Source organism: Leuciscus leuciscus, assembly GCF_965113295.1.
Source record: "Leuciscus leuciscus genome assembly, chromosome: 18".
Classification (NCBI taxonomy): Eukaryota; Metazoa; Chordata; class Actinopteri; order Cypriniformes; family Leuciscidae; genus Leuciscus; species Leuciscus leuciscus.
Genome location: NC_138742.1, coordinates 38072398 through 38095901, shown reverse-complemented (window position 1 = coordinate 38095901; position 23504 = coordinate 38072398).

Sequence of the window (23504 nt, the reverse complement as noted above, 5' to 3'; positions counted from 1 at the left end):
TATAGCCATTCAAGTAAAGCCCGCCTCGCCCACCGCCAACGTCTTGGCGTCCCGTCGCCAACGTGAATCGAAATTCCGACTTTTTTCCCGGTCACTGTCGGCAGTCAGACTCCAGAGAATCTTTCGGCACCGCTTTGGGTCAGATTGGGCAAACGACCCAGGACTACTGTGCAAAAGTAGGTTTTTCGGAAAATCCCAAATACCCGAAAATCTCGCCAGCGCGACCATCCGATCCGAGGCGTGCGTCTCGTTCGGCCCGAGCCAAGGATTCCGGTGATGTAAGACACTTGGGTCTGCGACGGACGGTTTAGGAGTTACGAGCCATTCCGTGCTTTTGAACGATGATGATCCAAAATCCCAGGTTGCACTCCAAAGTGTCGTGTTGTGCACTCCGTTGTGATCCGTTTTCGGTGAGCTTGTTTGTTGGCGACCTTAGGCCCTCTCGCCGCGGCCCAGGTGGGCGTGGCCTTTGGCGGCTCCCCCGCCTCGGCGTCATTGCGGCCTCGCTTCTCGGCCTTTTGGCTAAGATCAAGTGTAGTATCTGTTCTTATCAGTTTAATATCTGATACGTGCCCTACCCGGGCACCATATATTAAATTGATTTTTGGAACTGGGAGATGGAATAGGGGCTTGCTCCGTCCACTCCACGCATCGACCCGGTATTGCAGTACTTCTGGGAACGGTGCACCCCCTTTAAAGTGTTCAATGAGAGAAATGTTTTAGTCTTGTGTGACAGCAGATGTTCATGGAAGTAGTGTATATTGCTGTGTATGGCTGTCGTAGGTGATCATATCCAATACTGGTAACGGTGGTGTGAAAATAACAAATTCAAAAATAAATAAATAAATAAATAAACTCTGTTCTTATCAGTTTCATATCTGATTCGTCCACTATCCGGGGACTGCGTATTAAATCGATCTTTGGCTCATGGAGCATGAAAAAAAGAAAAGAAGAAAAAAAAGAAGCCCGTCACTGCACATTTTTGATGTCTCTCTTATCTCTTGGAGTCTTTTGCTAACGAGCTGATGAGTTGAATCAGGTGTGTGTTCGATTGTCCGACCGTTGGTGAGGATTGCGAAGAGGGACAGGGTGCCTCTGACTGGAGGCCCGGGAATTCATACTAACCTGGCAGGGGAGACACCATGATCAGGGAGGTGGTTCACCCAGGGCGAGGCTCGGCCATTGCACTCCGGTTGTGCTGACCCCTGCGAATTCCCCAAATGTGGGAATCTCGACTGCATAATTTATGGTAGTGGGGGACTGCGTTCGCGCTCTCCCCTGGACACACACACTGGTTAAAAGAGCAGATTGTTAAAGCTCCAATCATTTTTCCTTCTTCTCCTGATGGTTGATGAAACCTTGGAAGTCCAGAGAACCGAACTGCAGTGGTTGATTGAGAGATAGAAAACAACCTGGGAGGCTTGTTTTTTCTTCTTCTTTTTTTTTCATTCTTCACATAATCTCCAATATTTAACGAACGCTTTGATTGACAGCAGTGGTCCAAAGTTGTTCAGAATGAGGAGTTCTATCATGTGGTATGAATACCTTGTGCACGTGTGAAAAATCACGTGATACACAGTCGTCTATGGCCGTATTCAAGCTGTTGTTATTTTCTGTTTACAGCGCCACCAAGTGGCCAGTCGCCACATCCCTTTTCACGTGACCACAGGCTGAGCCCGTACACAGGTGTACCCACTTGGGTGTAATTGTCTCTTTGCCGTCGGAGAGTTATAGCCATTCAAGTAAAGCCCGCCTCGCCCACCGCCAACGTCTTGGCGTCCCGTCGCCAACGTGAATCGAAATTCCGACTTTTTTCCCGGTCACTGTCGGCAGTCAGACTCCAGAGAATCTTTCGGCACCGCTTTGGGTCAGATTGGGCAAACGACCCAGGACTACTGTGCAAAAGTAGGTTTTTCGGAAAATCCCAAATACCCGAAAATCTCGCCAGCGCGACCATCCGATCCGAGGCGTGCGTCTCGTTCGGCCCGAGCCAAGGATTCCGGTGATGTAAGACACTTGGGTCTGCGACGGACGGTTTAGGAGTTACGAGCCATTCCGTGCTTTTGAACGATGATGATCCAAAATCCCAGGTTGCACTCCAAAGTGTCGTGTTGTGCACTCCGTTGTGATCCGTTTTCGGTGAGCTTGTTTGTTGGCGACCTTAGGCCCTCTCGCCGCGGCCCAGGTGGGCGTGGCCTTTGGCGGCTCCCCCGCCTCGGCGTCATTGCGGCATCGCTTCTCGGCCTTTTGGCTAAGATCAAGTATCTGGTCAGACGGTTGAGACTGCGATCGCCTCTTGGAGGTTTTTCCGGCTTGGGTCGTTCAGTGGCTTGAGCCTCAAACTTTTGAGAGGTATATTGGCAGTGCCTTTTATCGGACGACTTGGTTTTCCAAGGAATCTTTTGGTTTTAAGGTAAGTTATTTATTTATTTATTTATTATTGGTTTTTAAGGTTTTTATTTTAAAAGCTGTTGGTGCCTCCACCATGTCGGCTGCTCGTGCCGGCATGCGGAGGCACCACAGCGTGCGCTTTTTATTTAAAGAGGTGGATGGTAAGCTCCTGGGGTTGTCACGTCTTGACTTCTCCAGGAAGCTGATCCAGAAAGCCCTCTATTTTAGACCTGATGACTTGAACTGCCTAGTTACTCTCCCCCTGAACAAAGGTTTTGATTTAAGTTTTAAAAGTGCTTCCCTGTTAATTGAATTCTGGCAAAGGTTTGATGCATGCAAAGCCCAATTCTCTATGTTTACTGTGGAGAAACTTTCTGACAATTCACTAAAAACTGTGATTGTCAGAATGTTTAATGAAACAGTGAATGGGGAGGACATTTGTGTCTGGTTGGGCAGATTTTGCACTGTTCGGGGTCAACCAGTCAAAGTGTTAGATGAAGATGGTATCTGGAATTGCTCCTGGCGAATTCCCATTAAACAATGGGAAGACGCCGGGGGCTACCAGGGCCTGAAGCATCTGCCTTCTATGATTGTGTTGGGAGAGAACAGAGGCTACATTCACTACCAAGGAATGCCTAAACTGTGTAGGAAGTGTGGGAGAATAGGGCATTTAGCCGATGCATGCAAGGAATTAACATGTGGGAAGTGTAGAGGAATTGGTCACATCTTTGAGGAATGTACCATTGGCAGAAGGTGTAATCTTTGTGGTGAAACCGACCATCTCTACAGAGATTGCCCCAAAAGCTTTGCCAACAAATTGAAAGGCAACAAAATGGCCGCCCCACCCAAGGAGCAAACAAAAGAACAAAGAGAGGAAGAGGCGGGCCCTGAGGTTTTGGCGGGAATTTCACATTCCCAGCCAGCCTCAGGGATTGGACAAGGAGGAGGAAGTGGGGCGGCCTCAGTTGCAGAGAGAGAGAAAGAGCAGAGGGAGGAAACCACCCCCCAGGGAAAAATAAGTGGAAACAAAATGGAGGATGGAGAGGGGGAAACGGTTTCCTCCCTTGAAACCGTGTCTGAGGTTAGTATGTCAACAAGTGGGAATGAAACTGATTGCTCTTTTCCCAATGCTCAAGTGCAGAAAAGAACTGCGAGATCTCCTCTGGTTCAAACAGAGGAGAAAAAGCTGCGGGTAGCGCATCGGCTAGATAGTTCCCCCATGGAAGATCTAGACCGTATGTGGCCCGCAGAATCTCCAAATGAAGTCTCTTTTCTGCATTTCAAGCTAAGAACATCGTCGCCAAAGGAGTCGCAAGAGGTCCTCTCTGCGAGCCCTGAGGCGTCAAGCACTTGCCCCCTTGATCCCAGGTTCTCTGGGCAAAAGGAAAGGCAAGTGCAACAAGATGTAACATGATTTTAATTATATCTCTGTAGTCCCATGGTTTTCTTTTAAATGTCTCACACCTTTTTAACCATACTGCTCATGGCTCTCACTATCTCTACAATCAATGTGAGAAGTGTGAAGAGCAATATACGAGCACAGAGCGTGTTATCCCTTTTAATATCTTTTAAGTCAGATGTGTTTTTATTGCAAGAATGTGGTCTGCCTTTTTTAACAAATTACAGGAAGTGGGAGGAGATTTGGACCCCAGGACCTTCCATCTGGTGTGGGTCCAATTTTAACAAAAATGACGGTGTTGCTATTTTAATTAAAAATCCCAATGTTTTGGTGAAGGGCAGCACTGTGGTGAGGGATGGGCGGGCAATTTTAGCTAATCTGACTTTTTTAGGTAAGGATTTTAACATTTTAAATGTGTATGGTTTTACAGGAAAAAACAATAGGTATGAGCTTTTAGAAGACCTGCAGCCCCACATGCTAGGTAGGGCTCCCCTAGTGGTAGCAGGGGATTTTAATTGTGTTTTAACAAGAAAGGATAGAAAGAGGGTAGGAGAGGATTTTAAGGTCGACAAGACATCGGTTTTATTACAAAACATAGTCAAAGATTTTAAGTTAGTTGACTGCTTTAAAACAATGCATCAAAGAGAGGAGGGCTTCACCTGGTTCAGTGGTGATGGCGCCAGAGCCTCTCGAATTGACTACGTTTTTACAAGGGACTGCCCGCCGACCGATGCTACATTGACCCCCCTCTTCTTTTCTGATCACATGATGCTTTCCTGCACCCTTTCACTACCCACGGGTGTGACTGTAGGGGGAGGGCTGTGGAAGCTGAACTGCTCCCTATTAGAGGATGAGGAAGTGGTTGAAGAATATAGGGAGCAGTTCAGCCAATGGCAGACCCTCCAGGACTTTTACGACTCACGTGCACAGTGGTGGGAGATGGTGAAACAAAGGACAGGACGGTTTTTTAAACAAATTGGAAAAGGAAAAAAGAACAAAAAAAAAAGACGCATGATGGGGCTGCAAAAAAGATTGCAGAGATATTTTAACCTTTTAAACAGTGGATTGGATTTTACAAATGAAATCAAAGAAGTAAAGAAAGAAATGTCAGATTTGTCCGAAACTCAGAGTAGAGGTGTCATTTTAAGATGTAAGGAGAGAGAAATAGAAGAAGGGGAAAAGTGTACTAGATATTTTTTTAAAAAGACAATAACACGGGGAGGGTCGATTAATACTTTAAAAACGTTTACAGGGGGGGAAGTAAATACAACAGATCAGATTTTAGGGGAAATTGAACATTTTTACAATAATTTATATAGTATTAAAGAGGTACACAATGGCATCTTAGAGGAAGTTTTAGGGTTTTTAGACAAAAAGGTAAAGAGTCCAGATGTGCTTTTATCCCAGGATTTTACTCTTTTAGAAATGCACAAAGCACTAAAAGGTTTTAAAAAGGGGAAGTCCCCAGGCATGGATGGTCTCCCCTTTGAGTTTTATCTGACTTTCTGGGACATTTTAGCACACGACTTATTGACAGTTTTTAAAGAATTTGAGACTCTTGACTGGCGACCAATCACTCTTTTAAATTATGATTGTAAACTTTTTAGTAAGATTTTAGCTACACGTATGTCGACTGTTTTAGAGGACGTAATCCACCTGGATCAAGCATGCGCTGTGCCCGGCAGGAAGATCACGGACAGCCTGGTACTGATCAGAGACGCCATCTGTTTTGCGAGAGACAGAAACATTCGGCTAGTAGTCCTAAATTTAGATTTCGAAAAAGCCTTTGACCGCGTCTCGCACCAGTACCTGCTTCAGGTACTGGGAAAAATGGGTTTTCCTGGGAGGTTTATAGCCTGGGTGGGATTGCTTTACAACGATCTGTCTAGCAGGATTTCGGTTAATGGGCATTTATCCAAAGCTGTAAAACTCTACAGCGGCGTCCGTCAGGGGTGTCCTTTATCTCCCCTTCTGTATGTGGCTTGCATTGAGCCACTGGCACAAATCTTGAGAAGGGACAAATGGATTAAAGGACTAGACATCCCCGGAACTGGTGGACTGACGGCGACCTGTGTTTTATATATGGATGACGTGACCCTTTTAGCGACTGACCTTTTATCAGTACGAAGAGCAATGGACTTGACTGACTGGTACGGTCGGGCCTCGGGCGCCAAGCTCAATAGGAGTAAGTCCGAGGCCCAGCTCTTCGGGCCGTGGGGTGACGTGGACACAGGTGGACTTGATTTGAATTTTAAAGACAATAACATGAAAATTTTAGGAGTCAAATTTGACAAAGAGGGTGGAGGACAGGGAAACTGGACTGACATGTTAGGGAAAGTTAGGCAAAGACTGGGGTTTTGGGGACTAAGACAATTGACGTTAGAAGGCAAGATTTTAATTTTTAAATCCGTGATTTTACCACTGATTTTACTTGTCTGTTCTGTTTTTAGTCCCCCAAGACGATTCCTGGCCAACCTGGAGAGGGCGGTATTTTATTTCCTGTGGGGGTCCAAGTGGGAACGACTAAAGAGGGAGGTCGTCAAAAAGAAAAAAGAGAATGGCGGGAAAGGCCTCCCAGACCCCCACCTGTTTTTAGGCAGCCGCTTTGCCGCCCTCCACATCCAATACGCCCTGACCCCATCCAGAGAACACAAGACAGCAGCCATGACCCGATTCTGGATGGGGTCTTACCTAAGAACTTTGAAAATTTTACCCATTGATCTTAAATGTCCAGTGTCTTTTAACTTGCCTAAAGAATACAGTTTTATAAAGACATTTTTTAAAAAGTACCTTTTAGAGACCACTGATGCCACCATTTTAACTAACCACAAGTCTCTTATCTCTCTTGTGCAGGATCGGGAATCGGTGAGTCCGGTTCCAGGCCTCACACTAGGTGAGGCCAAAGACGTTTGGAGGAACGCAGCCCACCCAGCTCTCCAGAACAGGCATAAGGACTTATCGTGGATGGTGGCTCATGAGATCCTCCCGGTCAGGGCGGTCATGCACTCCAGAGGCATGGCCAAAAACTCCATCTGCCCACGGTCCGGATGTGGTTCCCCGGAGACCGTCTACCATCTGCACCGGAAGCGGGGAGTCCGGAGCCTGTCCTGGAGACCTGGAGTGAATGGAAAAACTTGATAGGGACTCATCCGCGATCCTGTACAAGAGATGATGTTTTAGTTGGCATGTTTTATTGTTTTATATCCTTTATTTCTATTTATTTTCATTCATTTTACCCTTCTTTTAAACCAAACATTTTACACACATGGACTTTTACACAACACAAAACCAAACTGATTTTTAACCGTTAAATTGTGTATTTTTTGTTTTAAAGACATGTGTTATGTTTTAAAGGAAAAATGTGGAAAAATGTGTGGAAATGAAAATGAAAATGGAAAATGTGACAATAAACTTTTTTCGAAAGAAAAAATCTGTTCTTATCAGTTTAATATCTGATACGTGCCCTACCCGGGCACCATATATTAAATTGATTTTTGGAACTGGGAGATGGAATAGGGGCTTGCTCCGTCCACTCCACGCATCGACCCGGTATTGCAGTACTTCTGGGAACGGTGCACCCCCTTTAAAGTGTTCAATGAGAGAAATGTTTTAGTCTTGTGTGACAGCAGATGTTCATGGAAGTAGTGTATATTGCTGTGTATGGCTGTCGTAGGTGATCATATCCAATACTGGTAACGGTGGTGTGAAAATAACAAATTCAAAAATAAATAAATAAATAAATAAACTCTGTTCTTATCAGTTTCATATCTGATTCGTCCACTATCCGGGGACTGCGTATTAAATCGATCTTTGGCTCATGGAGCCGGTTCCGGAGCATGAAAAAAAGAAAAGAAGAAAAAAAAGAAGCCCGTCACTGCACATTTTTGATGTCTCTCTTATCTCTTGGAGTCTTTTGCTAACGAGCTGATGAGTTGAATCAGGTGTGTGTTCGATTGTCCGACCGTTGGTGAGGATTGCGAAGAGGGACAGGGTGCCTCTGACTGGAGGCCTGGGAATTCATACTTACCTGGCAGGGGAGACACCATGATCAGGGAGGTGGTTCACCCAGGGCGAGGCTCGGCCATTGCACTCCGGTTGTGCTGATCCCTGCGAATTCCCCAAATGTGGGAATCTCGACTGCATAATTTATGGTAGTGGGGGACTGCGTTCGCGCTCTCCCCTGGACACACACACTGGTTAAAAGAGCAGATTGTTAAAGCTCCAATCATTTTTCCTTCTTCTCCTGATGGTTGATGAAACCTTGGAAGTCCAGAGAACCGAACTGCAGTGGTTGATTGAGAGATAGAAAACAACCTGGGAGGCTTGTTTTTTTTTCTTCTTTTTTTTTCATTCTTCACATAATCTCCAATATTTAACGAACGCTTTGATTGACAGCAGTGGTCCAAAGTTGTTCAGAATGAGGAGTTCTATCATGTGGTATGAATACCTTGTGCACGTGTGAAAAATCACGTGATACACAGTCGTCTATGGCCGTATTCAAGCTGTTGTTTTTTTCTGTTTACAGCGCCACCAAGTGGCCAGTCGCCACATCCCTTTTCACGTGACCACAGGCTGAGCCCGTACACAGGTGTACCCACTTGGGTGTAATTGTCTCTTTGCCGTCGGAGAGTTATAGCCATTCAAGTAAAGCCCGCCTCGCCCACCGCCAACGTCTTGGCGTCCCGTCGCCAACGTGAATCGAAATTCCGACTTTTTTCCCGGTCACTGTCGGCAGTCAGACTCCAGAGAATCTTTCGGCACCGCTTTGGGTCAGATTGGGCAAACGACCCAGGACTACTGTGCAAAAGTAGGTTTTTCGGAAAATCCCAAATACCCGAAAATCTCGCCAGCGCGACCATCCGATCCGAGGCGTGCGTCTCGTTCGGCCCGAGCCAAGGATTCCGGTGATGTAAGACACTTGGGTCTGCGACGGACGGTTTAGGAGTTACGAGCCATTCCGTGCTTTTGAACGATGATGATCCAAAATCCCAGGTTGCACTCCAAAGTGTCGTGTTGTGCACTCCGTTGTGATCCGTTTTCGGTGAGCTTGTTTGTTGGCGACCTTAGGCCCTCTCGCCGCGGCCCAGGTGGGCGTGGCCTTTGGCGGCTCCCCCGCCTCGGCGTCATTGCGGCATCGCTTCTCGGCCTTTTGGCTAAGATCAAGTGTAGTATCTGTTCTTATCAGTTTAATATCTGATACGTGCCCTACCCGGGCACCATATATTAAATTGATTTTTGGAACTGGGAGATGGAATAGGGGCTTGCTCCGTCCACTCCACGCATCGACCCGGTATTGCAGTACTTCTGGGAACGGTGCACCCCCTTTAAAGTGTTCAATGAGAGAAATGTTTTAGTCTTGTGTGACAGCAGATGTTCATGGAAGTAGTGTATATTGCTGTGTATGGCTGTCGTAGGTGATCATATCCAATACTGGTAACGGTGGTGTGAAAATAACAAATTCAAAAATAAATAAATAAATAAATAAACTCTGTTCTTATCAGTTTCATATCTGATTCGTCCACTATCCGGGGACTGCGTATTAAATCGATCTTTGGCTCATGGAGCATGAAAAAAAGAAAAGAAGAAAAAAAAGAAGCCCGTCACTGCACATTTTTGATGTCTCTCTTATCTCTTGGAGTCTTTTGCTAACGAGCTGATGAGTTGAATCAGGTGTGTGTTCGATTGTCCGACCGTTGGTGAGGATTGCGAAGAGGGACAGGGTGCCTCTGACTGGAGGCCTGGGAATTCATACTTACCTGGCAGGGGAGACACCATGATCAGGGAGGTGGTTCACCCAGGGCGAGGCTCGGCCATTGCACTCCGGTTGTGCTGACCCCTGCGAATTCCCCAAATGTGGGAATCTCGACTGCATAATTTATGGTAGTGGGGGACTGCGTTCGCGCTCTCCCCTGGACACACACACTGGTTAAAAGAGCAGATTGTTAAAGCTCCAATCATTTTTCCTTCTTCTCCTGATGGTTGATGAAACCTTGGAAGTCCAGAGAACCGAACTGCAGTGGTTGATTGAGAGATAGAAAACAACCTGGGAGGCTTGTTTTTTTTTCTTCTTTTTTTTTCATTCTTCACATAATCTCCAATATTTAACGAACGCTTTGATTGACAGCAGTGGTCCAAAGTTGTTCAGAATGAGGAGTTCTATCATGTGGTATGAATACCTTACCTTGTGCACGTGTGAAAAATCACGTGATACACAGTCATCTTGCTGTTGTTCTTTTCAAGCTGTTGTTATTTTCTGTTTACAGCGCCACCAAGTGGCCAGTCGCCACATCCCTTTTCACGTGACCACAGGCTGAGCCCGTACACAGGTGTACCCACTTGGGTGTAATTGTCTCTTTGCCGTCGGAGAGTTATAGCCATTCAAGTAAAGCCCGCCTCGCCCACCGCCAACGTCTTGGCGTCCCGTCGCCAACGTGAATCGAAATTCCGACTTTTTTCCCGGTCACTGTCGGCAGTCAGACTCCAGAGAATCTTTCGGCACCGCTTTGGGTCAGATTGGGCAAACGACCCAGGACTACTGTGCAAAAGTAGGTTTTTCGGAAAATCCCAAATACCCGAAAATCTCGCCAGCGCGACCATCCGATCCGTGGCGTGCGTCTCGTTCGGCCCGAGCCAAGGATTCCGGTGATGTAAGACACTTGGGTCTGCGACGGACGGTTTAGGAGTTACGAGCCATTCCGTGCTTTTGAACGATGATGATCCAAAATCCCAGGTTGCACTCCAAAGTGTCGTGTTGTGCACTCCGTTGTGATCCGTTTTCGGTGAGCTTGTTTGTTGGCGACCTTAGGCCCTCTCGCCGCGGCCCAGGTGGGCGTGGCCTTTGGCGGCTCGCCCGCCTCGGCGTCATTGCGGCATCGCTTCTCGGCCTTTTGGCTAAGATCACGTGGTCTGGTCAGAAGTTTGGGACAGCGATCGCCTCTTGTGGGACCTTTTGGTTTCGTGTGTGGCTTGTCACACGGGACCTACATCCTTCAGGAGGTACATTGACAAGCGGCTTTTAAGTGACGACTCGTTTCTGCGAGGAATCTTGTTTTAAGGTAAGCAGGTTTTAATTTATTTATTGTATATTTATTGTTGAGTTTTAGCCGCAGCAGGCTGGTGGTGCCTCCAACATGTCGGCTGCTCGGTCCGGCGTGAGGAGGCACCACAGCGTGCGTTTTAAATTCAAAGCAAAAGAGGATGGCACTCTCCTGGCCATGTCCAGATTGGACTTTTCTAGGAAGTGCATCCAACAGATTCTTGGTTTTAAAGTTGTGGACATAAACTGCCTGTTGACTCTGCCCCTGAATCATGGTTTTGATGTAAGCTTTGCTTCGGCTTCCTTGCTAAGTACTTTTTGGACTCGGTTTGAAATGTGTAAAGCCAATTTCTCCATGTTCACTGTGGAAAAACTGACTGATAATTCACTGAAGGTTGTGATTGTCAGGATGTTTAATGAAACAGTAAGTGGAGATGACATTGCTGTATGGTTGGCAAGATATTGCTCTATTCGTGGACAACCAGTCAAGGTTTTAGATGAAGACGGTATCTGGAGCTGTGCGTGGAGAGTGCCCATAAAACAATGGGCAGATCCCAACAGCTACCATGGCCTGAGTCAAATACCTTCAATGATTGTGTTGGGAGAGAATAGAGGCTACATCCATTACCAAGGGATGCCCAAGCTATGCCGCAAGTGTGGTCAACTTGGACATCTCGCCGAGGCATGCCAAGAAGTAGTGTGTAGGAAGTGCAGAGAAATTGGGCACATTTTTGAAGAGTGCCAAAATGGCAGAAAGTGCAACCTCTGTGGAGAATCATCCCATCTCTACAGAGACTGCCCTAAAAGTTTTGCCAACAAGTTAAAAAGCAACAAAATGGCCGCCCCACCCAAAGAACAAACAATTGAGGAGGCGGGCCCTGAGGTTTTGGCGGGAAATTCAAACCCCCAGCCAGCCTCAGGGATTGGACAGGAAGGAGGAAGTGGGGCGGCCACAGGGGCGGAGTCAATTCTGGCAGTTGGTGAGGGGGAGGAAGCCAATCCTCAAAATGAAAAAGAAGACAGTATGGAGGATGTAGAGGAGGAAATGGCTTCCTCCCTAGTAACCGTGTCTGAGGTTAGTGTGTCCACTAGTGGGAGTGAAACAGACTGTTCGCTCCCTAATGCTCAAGTGCAGAAAAGAACTGCGAGATCTCCTCTGGTTCAAACAGAGGAGAAAAAGCTGCGGGTAGCGCATCGGCTAGATAGTTCCCCCATGGAAGATCTAGACCGTATGTGGCCCGCAGAATCTCCAAATGAAGTCTCTTTTCTGCATTTCAAGCTAAGAACATCGTTGCCAAAGGAGTCGCAAGAGGTCCTCTCTGCGAGCCCTGAGGCGTCAAGCACTTTCCCCCTTGATCCCAGGTTCTCTGGGCAAAAGGAAAGGCAAGTGCAACAAGATGTAACATGATTTTAATTATATCTCTGTAGTCCCATGGTTTTCTTTTAAATGTCTCACACCTTTTTAACCATACTGCTCATGGCTCTCACTATCTCCACAATCAATGTGAGAAGTGTGAAGAGTAATATACGAGCACAGAGCGTGTTATCCCTTTTAAAATCTTTTAAGTCAGATGTGTTTTTACTGCAAGAATGTGGTCTGCCTTTTTTAACAAATTACAGGAAGTGGGAGGAGATTTGGACCCCAGGACCTTCCATCTGGTGTGGGTCCAATTTTAACAAAAATGACGGTGTTGCTATTTTAATTAAAAATCCCAATGTTTTGGTGAAGGGCAGCACTGTGGTGAGGGATGGGCGGGCAATTTTAGCTAATCTGACTTTTTTAGGTAAGGATTTTAACATTTTAAATGTGTATGGTTTTACAGGAAAAAACAACAGGTATGAGCTTTTAGAAGACCTGCAGCCCCACATGCTAGGTAGGGCTCCCCTAGTGGTAGCAGGGGATTTTAATTGTGTTTTATCAAGAAAGGACAGAAAGAGGGTAGGAGAGGATTTTAAGGTCGACAAGACATCGGTTTTATTGCAAAATATAGTCAAAGATTTTAAGTTAGTTGACTGCTTTAAAACAATGCATCAAAGAGAGGAGGGCTTCACCTGGTTCAGTGGTGACGGTGCCAGAGCCTCTCGAATTGACTATGTTTTTACAAGGGACTGCCCGCCGACCGATGCTACATTGACCCCCCTCTTCTTCTCTGATCACATGATGCTGTCCTGCACTCTTTCACTACCCACAGGTGTGACTGTAGGGGGAGGGCTGTGGAAGCTGAACTGCTCCCTATTAGAGGATGAGGAAGTGGTCAAAGAGTATAGGGAGCAGTTCAGCCAATGGCAGACCCTCCAGGACTTTTACGACTCACGTGCACAGTGGTGGGAGATGGTGAAACAAAAGACAGGACGGTTTTTTAAACAAATTGGAAAAGATAAAAAGAACAAAGAAAAAAGACGCATGATGGGGCTGCAAAAAAGACTGCAGAGATATTTTAACCTTTTAAACAGTGGATTGGATTTTACAGAAGAAATAAAAGAAGTAAAGAAAGAAATGTCAGATTTGTCCGAAACTAAGAGTAAAGGTGTCATTTTAAGATGTAAGGAGAGAGAAATAGAAGAAGGGGAAAAGTGTACTAGATATTTTTTTAAAAAGACAATAACACGGGGAGGGTCAATTAATACTTTAAAAACTTTTACAGGTGGGGAGGTAAATACAACAGATCTGATTTTAGGGGAAATTGAAAGTTTTTACAATAATTTATACAGCACTAAAGAGGTACACAATGGCATCTTAGAGGAAGTTTTAGGATTTTTAGATAAAAAGGTAAAGAGTCCAGATGTGCTTTTATCCCAAGATTTTACTCTTTTAGAAATGCACAAAGCTTTAAAAGGTTTTAAAAAGGGGAAGTCCCCAGGTATGGATGGACTCCCCTTTGAGTTTTATCTGACTTTCTGGGACATTTTAGCACACGACTTATTGACAGTTTTTAAAGAATTTGAGACTCTTGACAGACTTCCGGACAGCTTTAGAGTAGGGATAGTCACTTTACTACACAAAAAAGGAGACAAGACTGACTTGAGAAACTGGCGACCAATCACCCTTTTAAATTATGATTGCAAACTTTTTAGTAAGATTTTAGCTACACGTATGTCGACTGTTTTAGAGGACGTAATCCACCTGGATCAAGCATGTGCTGTGCCCGGCAGGAAGATCACGGACAGCCTGGTACTGATCAGAGATGCCATCTGTTATGCGAGAGACAGAAACATTCGGCTAGTAGTCCTAAATTTAGATTTCGAAAAAGCCTTTGACCGCATCTCGCACCAGTACCTGCTTCAGGTACTGGGAAAAATGGGGTTTCCTGGGAGGTTTATAGCCTGGGTGGGATTGCTGTACAACGATCTGTCTAGCAGTGTTTTGGTTAATGGGCATTTATCCAAAGCTGTAAAACTCTACAGCGGAGTCCGTCAGGGGTGTCCCTTATCTCCCCTTCTGTATGTGGCTTGTATTGAGCCACTGGCACAAATCTTGAAAAGGGATAAATGGATTAAAGGACTAGACATCCCAGGAACTGGTGGACTGACGGCGACCTGTGTTTTATATATGGATGACGTGACCCTTTTAGCGACTGACCTTGTATCAGTACGAAGAGCAATGGACTTGACTGACTGGTACGGTCGGGCCTCGGGCGCCAAGCTCAATAGGAGCAAGTCCGAGGCCCAGCTCTTCGGGCCGTGGGGTGACGTGGACACAGGTGGACTTGATTTGAATTTTAAAGACAATAACATGAAAATTTTAGGAGTCAAATTTGACAAAGAGGGTGGAGGACAGGGAAACTGGACTGACATGTTAGGGAAAGTCAGGCAAAGACTGGGGTTTTGGGGACTAAGACAATTGACGTTAGAAGGCAAGATTTTAATTTTTAAATCCGTGATTTTACCACTGATTTTACTTGTCTGTTCTGTTTTTAGTCCCCCAAGACGATTCCTGGCCAACCTGGAGAGGGCGGTATTTTATTTCCTGTGGGGGTCCAAGTGGGAACGACTAAAGAGGGAGGTCGTCAAAAAGAAAAAAGAGAATGGCGGGAAAGGCCTCCCAGACCCCCACCTGTTTTTAGGCAGCCGCTTTGCCGCCCTCCACATCCAATACGCCCTGACCCCATCCAGAGAACACAAGACAGCAGCCATGACCCGATTCTGGATGGGGTCTTACCTAAGAACTTTGAAAATTTTACCCATTGATCTTAAATGTCCAGTGTCTTTTAACTTGCCTAAAGAATACAGTTTTATAAAGAAATTTAAAAAAAAGTACCTTTTAGAGACCAATGATGCCACCATTTTAACTAACCACAAGTCTCTTATCTCTCTTGTGCAGGATCGGGAATCGGTGAGTCCGGTTCCAGGCCTCACACTAGGTGAGGCCAAAGATGTTTGGAGGAACGCAGCCCACCCAGCTCTCCAGAACAGGCATAAGGACTTATCGTGGATGGTGGCTCATGAGATCCTCCCGGTCAGGGCGGTCATGCACTCCAGAGGCATGGCCAAAAACTCCATCTGCCCACGGTCCGGATGTGGTTCCCCGGAGACCGTCTACCATCTGCTCTGGGAGTGCGGTGCTGCGCGGGACCTGTGGGCCAGGACCAGCCCCCTGGTTTTCCCGTGCCTGCCAGCGGGTAGTGTCCAGATGGAATACAAGCTCGCCATCCTGGGGGTGGGTCAGGGCTTGAAGGACCTCACATCAAAACAATTTACCTCGCTCTGGCTCACCCTCAACCATATCAAGGATGCCATCTGGACCACCAGAAACCTGCTGGTGGGGAAACGCGTTACGGTGCCCCTCCACGCGTGCGAGCAACTTATAAGATCAACGCTGCAGGAGGCGCCGGACGTCGTCATTCGGATGGGGGGGCTGGGGTCGCATGGAAAGGTCCCGGCCACCACCGTACCTGGCCGCCCGTAGATGCACCCTCACCACACCGGCTACGGGAACAGCGGGCCAGCGGGCCGGAGGGAGGGGATCTCCGCTGGGCACCGGAAGCGGGAGGTCCGGAGCCTGTTCTGGAGACCTGGAGTGAATGGACAATCTTGATAGGGACTCACCCGCGATCCTGTACAAGAGATGATGTTTTAGTTGGCATGTTTTATTGTTTTACATCATTTATTGCTATTTATTTTCATTCATTTTACCTTCTTTTAAACCAACATTTTACACACATGGACTTTCACACGACACACCACCCAATACTGATTTTTAACCCTTAATTGTGTCATTTTTGTTTTACAAGACATGTGCAATTTTTAAAAGAAAAATGAGGAAATGTAAAGAATGAAAATGTGTCAATAAACTTTTTTCGAAAGAAAAAATCTGTTCTTATCAGTTTAATATCTGATACGTGCCCTACCCGGGCACCATATATTAAATTGATTTTTGGAACTGGGAGATGGAATAGGGGCTTGCTCCGTCCACTCCACGCATCGACCCGGTATTGCAGTACTTCTGGGAACGGTGCACCCCCTTTAAAGTGTTCAATGAGAGAAATGTTTTAGTCTTGTGTGACAGCAGATGTTCATGGAAGTAGTGTATATTGCTGTGTATGGCTGTCGTAGGTGATCATATCCAATACTGGTAACGGTGGTGTGAAAATAACAAATTCAAAAATAAATAAATAAATAAATAAACTCTGTTCTTATCAGTTTCATATCTGATTCGTCCACTATCCGGGGACTGCGTATTAAATCGATCTTTGGCTCATGGAGCCGGTTCCGGAGCATGAAAAAAAGAAAAGAAGAAAAAAAAGAAGCCCGTCACTGCACATTTTTGATGTCTCTCTTATCTCTTGGAGTCTTTTGCTAACGAGCTGATGAGTTGAATCAGGTGTGTGTTCGATTGTCCGACCGTTGGTGAGGATTGCGAAGAGGGACAGGGTGCCTCTGACTGGAGGCCTGGGAATTCATACTTACCTGGCAGGGGAGACACCATGATCAGGGAGGTGGTTCACCCAGGGCGAGGCTCGGCCATTGCACTCCGGTTGTGCTGACCCCTGCGAATTCCCCAAATGTGGGAATCTCGACTGCATAATTTATGGTAGTGGGGGACTGCGTTCGCGCTCTCCCCTGGACACACACACTGGTTAAAAGAGCAGATTGTTAAAGCTCCAATCATTTTTCCTTCTTCTCCTGATGGTTGATGAAACCTTGGAAGTCCAGAGAACCGAACTGCAGTGGTTGATTGAGAGATAGAAAACAACCTGGGAGGCTTGTTTTTTTTTCTTCTTTTTTTTTCATTCTTCACATAATCTCCAATATTTAACGAACGCTTTGATTGACAGCAGTGGTCCAAAGTTGTTCAGAATGAGGAGTTCTATCATGTGGTATGAATACCTTGTGCACGTGTGAAAAATCACGTGATACACAGTCGTCTATGGCCGTATTCAAGCTGTTGTTTTTTTCTGTTTACAGCGCCACCAAGTGGCCAGTCGCCACATCCCTTTTCACGTGACCACAGGCTGAGCCCGTACACAGGTGTACCCACTTGGGTGTAATTGTCTCTTTGCCGTCGGAGAGTTATAGCCATTCAAGTAAAGCCCGCCTCGCCCACCGCCAACGTCTTGGCGTCCCGTCGCCAACGTGAATCGAAATTCCGACTTTTTTCCCGGTCACTGTCGGCAGTCAGACTCCAGAGAATCTTTCGGCACCGCTTTGGGTCAGATTGGGCAAACGACCCAGGACTACTGTGCAAAAGTAGGTTTTTCGGAAAATCCCAAATATTCAAGCTGTTGAATATCTGAATACCCGAAAATCTCGCCAGCGCGACCATCCGATCCGAGGCGTGCGTCTCGTTCGGCCCGAGCCAAGGATTCCGGTGATGTAAGACACTTGGGTCTGCGACGGACGGTTTAGGAGTTACGAGCCATTCCGTGCTTTTGAACGATGATGATCCAAAATCCCAGGTTGCACTCCAAAGTGTCGTGTTGTGCACTCCGTTGTGATCCGTTTTCGGTGAGCTTGTTTGTTGGCGACCTTAGGCCCTCTCGCCGCGGCCCAGGTGGGCGTGGCCTTTGGCGGCTCCCCCGCCTCGGCGTCATTGCGGCATCGCTTCTCGGCCTTTTGGCTAAGATCAAGTGTAGTATCTGTTCTTATCAGTTAAATATCTGATACGTGCCCTACCCGGGCACCATATATTAATTTGATTTTTGGAACTGGGAGATGGAATAGGGGCTTGCTCCGTCCACTCCACGCATCGACCCGGTATTGCAGTACTTCTGGGAACGGTGCACCCCCTTTAAAGTGTTCAATGAGAGAAATGTTTTAGTCTTGTGTGACAGCAGATGTTCATGGAAGTAGTGTATATTGCTGTGTATGGCTGTCGTAGGTGATCATATCCAATACTGGTAACGGTGGTGTGAAAATAACAAATTCAAAAATAAATAAATAAATAAATAAACTCTGTTCTTATCAGTTTCATATCTGATTCGTCCACTATCCGGGGACTGCGTATTAAATCGATCTTTGGCTCATGGAGCCGGTTCCGGAGCATGAAAAAAAGAAAAGAAGAAAAAAAAGAAGCCCGTCACTGCACATTTTTGATGTCTCTCTTATCTCTTGGAGTCTTTTGCTAACGAGCTGATGAGTTGAATCAGGTGTGTGTTCGATTGTCCGACCGTTGGTGAGGATTGCGAAGAGGGACAGGGTGCCTCTGACTGGAGGCCTGGGAATTCATACTTACCTGGCAGGGGAGACACCATGATCAGGGAGGTGGTTCACCCAGGGCGAGGCTCGGCCATTGCACTCCGGTTGTGCTGACCCCTGCGAATTCCCCAAATGTGGGAATCTCGACTGCATAATTTATGGTAGTGGGGGACTGCGTTCGCGCTCTCCCCTGGACACACACACTGGTTAAAAGAGCAGATTGTTAAAGCTCCAATCATTTTTCCTTCTTCTCCTGATGGTTGATGAAACCTTGGAAGTCCAGAGAACCGAACTGCAGTGGTTGATTGAGAGATAGAAAACAACCTGGGAGGCTTGTTTTTTTTTCATTCTTCACATAATCTCCAATATTTAACGAACGCTTTGATTGACAGCAGTGGTCCAAAGTTGTTCAGAATGAGGAGTTCTATCATGTGGTATGAATACCTTGTGCACGTGTGAAAAATCACGTGATACACAGTCGTCTATGGCCGTATTCAAGCTGTTGTTTTTTTCTGTTTACAGCGCCACCAAGTGGCCAGTCGCCACATCCCTTTTCACGTGACCACAGGCTGAGCCCGTACACAGGTGTACCCACTTGGGTGTAATTGTCTCTTTGCCGTCGGAGAGTTATAGCCATTCAAGTAAAGCCCGCCTCGCCCACCGCCAACGTCTTGGCGTCCCGTCGCCAACGTGAATCGAAATTCCGACTTTTTTCCCGGTCACTGTCGGCAGTCAGACTCCAGAGAATCTTTCGGCACCGCTTTGGGTCAGATTGGGCAAACGACCCAGGACTACTGTGCAAAAGTAGGTTTTTCGGAAAATCCCAAATACCCGAAAATCTCGCCAGCGCGACCATCCGATCCGAGGCGTGCGTCTCGTTCGGCCCGAGCCAAGGATTCCGGTGATGTAAGACACTTGGGTCTGCGACGGACGGTTTAGGAGTTACGAGCCATTCCGTGCTTTTGAACGATGATGATCCAAAATCCCAGGTTGCACTCCAAAGTGTCGTGTTGTGCACTCCGTTGTGATCCGTTTTCGGTGAGCTTGTTTGTTGGCGACCTTAGGCCCTCTCGCCGCGGCCCAGGTGGGCGTGGCCTTTGGCGGCTCCCCCGCCTCGGCGTCATTGCGGCATCGCTTCTCGGCCTTTTGGCTAAGATCAAGTGTAGTATCTGTTCTTATCAGTTTAATATCTGATACGTGCCCTACCCGGGCACCATATATTAAATTGATTTTTGGAACTGGGAGATGGAATAGGGGCTTGCTCCGTCCACTCCACGCATCGACCCGGTATTGCAGTACTTCTGGGAACGGTGCACCCCCTTTAAAGTGTTCAATGAGAGAAATGTTTTAGTCTTGTGTGACAGCAGATGTTCATGGAAGTAGTGTATATTGCTGTGTATGGCTGTCGTAGGTGATCATATCCAATACTGGTAACGGTGGTGTGAAAATAACAAATTCAAAAATAAATAAATAAATAAATAAACTCTGTTCTTATCAGTTTCATATCTGATTCGTCCACTATCCGGGGACTGCGTATTAAATCGATCTTTGGCTCATGGAGCCGGTTCCGGAGCATGAAAAAAAGAAAAGAAGAAAAAAAAGAAGCCTGTCACTGCACATTTTTGATGTCTCTCTTATCTCTTGGAGTCTTTTGCTAACGAGCTGATGAGTTGAATCAGGTGTGTGTTCGATTGTCCGACCGTTGGTGAGGATTGCGAAGAGGGACACGGTGCCTCTGACTGGAGGCCCGGGAATTCATACTTACCTGGCAGGGGAGACACCATGATCAGGGAGGTGGTTCACCCAGGGCGAGGCTCGGCCATTGCACTCCGGTTGTGCTGACCCCTGCGAATTCCCCAAATGTGGGAATCTCGACTGCATAATTTATGGTAGTGGGGGACTGCGTTCGCGCTCTCCCCTGGACACACACACTGATTAAAAGAGCAGATTGTTAAAGCTCCAATCATTTTTCCTTCTTCTCCTGATGGTTGATGAAACCTTGGAAGTCCAGAGAACCGAACTGCAGTGGTTGATTGAGAGATAGAAAACAACCTGGGAGGCTTGTTTTTTTTTCTTCTTTTTTTTTCATTCTTCACATAATCTCCAATATTTAACGAACGCTTTGATTGACAGCAGTGGTCCAAAGTTGTTCAGAATGAGGAGTTCTATCATGTGGTATGAATACCTTGTGCACGTGTGAAAAATCACGTGATACACAGTCGTCTATGGCCGTATTCAAGCTGTTGTTTTTTTCTGTTTACAGCGCCACCAAGTGGCCAGTCGCCACATCCCTTTTCACGTGACCACAGGCTGAGCCCGTACACAGGTGTACCCACTTGGGTGTAATTGTCTCTTTGCCGTCGGAGAGTTATAGCCATTCAAGTAAAGCCCGCCTCGCCCACCGCCAACGTCTTGGCGTCCCGTCGCCAACGTGAATCGAAATTCCGACTTTTTTCCCGGTCACTGTCGGCAGTCAGACTCCAGAGAATCTTTCGGCACCGCTTTGGGTCAGATTGGGCAAACGACCCAGGACTACTGTGCAAAAGTAGGTTTTTCGGAAAATCCCAAATACCCGAAAATCTCGCCAGCGCGACCATCCGATCCGTGGCGTGCGTCTCGTTCGGCCCGAGCCAAGGATTCCGGTGATGTAAGACACTTGGGTCTGCGACGGACGGTTTAGGAGTTACGAGCCATTCCGTGCTTTTGAACGATGATGATCCAAAATCCCAGGTTGCACTCCAAAGTGTCGTGTTGTGCACTCCGTTGTGATCCGTTTTCGGTGAGCTTGTTTGTTGGCGACCTTAGGCCCTCTCGCCGCGGCCCAGGTGGGCGTGGCCTTTGGCGGCTCCCCCGCCTCGGCGTCATTGCGGCATCGCTTCTCGGCCTTTTGGCTAAGATCACGTGGTCTGGTCAGAAGTTTGGGACAGCGATCGCCTCTTGTGGGACCTTTTGGTTTCGTGTGTGGCTTGTCACACGGGACCTACATCCTTCAGGAGGTACATTGACAAGCGGCTTTTAAGTGACGACTCGTTTCTGCGAGGAATCTTGTTTTAAGGTAAGCAGGTTTTAATTTATTTATTGTATATTTATTGTTGAGTTTTAGCCGCAGCAGGCTGGTGGTGCCTCCAACATGTCGGCTGCTCGGTCCGGCGTGAGGAGGCACCACAGCGTGCGTTTTAAATTCAAAGCAAAAGAGGATGGCACTCTCCTGGCCATGTCCAGATTGGACTTTTCTAGGAAGTGCATCCAACAGATTCTTGGTTTTAAAGTTGTGGACATAAACTGCCTGTTGACTCTGCCCCTGAATCATGGTTTTGATGTAAGCTTTGCTTCGGCTTCCTTGCTAAGTACTTTTTGGACTCGGTTTGAAATGTGTAAAGCCAATTTCTCCATGTTCACTGTGGAAAAACTGACTGATAATTCACTGAAGGTTGTGATTGTCAGGATGTTTAATGAAACAGTAAGTGGAGATGACATTGCTGTATGGTTGGCAAGATATTGCTCTATTCGTGGACAACCAGTCAAGGTTTTAGATGAAGACGGTATCTGGAGCTGTGCGTGGAGAGTGCCCATAAAACAATGGGCAGATCCCAACAGCTACCATGGCCTGAGTCAAATACCTTCAATGATTGTGTTGGGAGAGAATAGAGGCTACATCCATTACCAAGGGATGCCCAAGCTATGCCGCAAGTGTGGTCAACTTGGACATCTCGCCGAGGCATGCCAAGAAGTAGTGTGTAGGAAGTGCAGAGAAATTGGGCACATTTTTGAAGAGTGCCAAAATGGCAGAAAGTGCAACCTCTGTGGAGAATCATCCCATCTCTACAGAGACTGCCCTAAAAGTTTTGCCAACAAGTTAAAAAGCAACAAAATGGCCGCCCCACCCAAAGAACAAACAATTGAGGAGGCGGGCCCTGAGGTTTTGGCGGGAAATTCAAACCCCCAGCCAGCCTCAGGGATTGGACAGGAAGGAGGAAGTGGGGCGGCCACAGGGGCGGAGTCAATTCTGGCAGTTGGTGAGGGGGAGGAAGCCAATCCTCAAAATGAAAAAGAAGACAGTATGGAGGATGTAGAGGAGGAAATGGCTTCCTCCCTAGTAACCGTGTCTGAGGTTAGTGTGTCCACTAGTGGGAGTGAAACAGACTGTTCGCTCCCTAATGCTCAAGTGCAGAAAAGAACTGCGAGATCTCCTCTGGTTCAAACAGAGGAGAAAAAGCTGCGGGTAGCGCATCGGCTAGATAGTTCCCCCATGGAAGATCTAGACCGTATGTGGCCCGCAGAATCTCCAAATGAAGTCTCTTTTCTGCATTTCAAGCTAAGAACATCGTTGCCAAAGGAGTCGCAAGAGGTCCTCTCTGCGAGCCCTGAGGCGTCAAGCACTTTCCCCCTTGATCCCAGGTTCTCTGGGCAAAAGGAAAGGCAAGTGCAACAAGATGTAACATGATTTTAATTATATCTCTGTAGTCCCATGGTTTTCTTTTAAATGTCTCACACCTTTTTAACCATACTGCTCATGGCTCTCACTATCTCCACAATCAATGTGAGAAGTGTGAAGAGTAATATACGAGCACAGAGCGTGTTATCCCTTTTAAAATCTTTTAAGTCAGATGTGTTTTTACTGCAAGAATGTGGTCTGCCTTTTTTAACAAATTACAGGAAGTGGGAGGAGATTTGGACCCCAGGACCTTCCATCTGGTGTGGGTCCAATTTTAACAAAAATGACGGTGTTGCTATTTTAATTAAAAATCCCAATGTTTTGGTGAAGGGCAGCACTGTGGTGAGGGATGGGCGGGCAATTTTAGCTAATCTGACTTTTTTAGGTAAGGATTTTAACATTTTAAATGTGTATGGTTTTACAGGAAAAAACAACAGGTATGAGCTTTTAGAAGACCTGCAGCCCCACATGCTAGGTAGGGCTCCCCTAGTGGTAGCAGGGGATTTTAATTGTGTTTTATCAAGAAAGGACAGAAAGAGGGTAGGAGAGGATTTTAAGGTCGACAAGACATCGGTTTTATTGCAAAATATAGTCAAAGATTTTAAGTT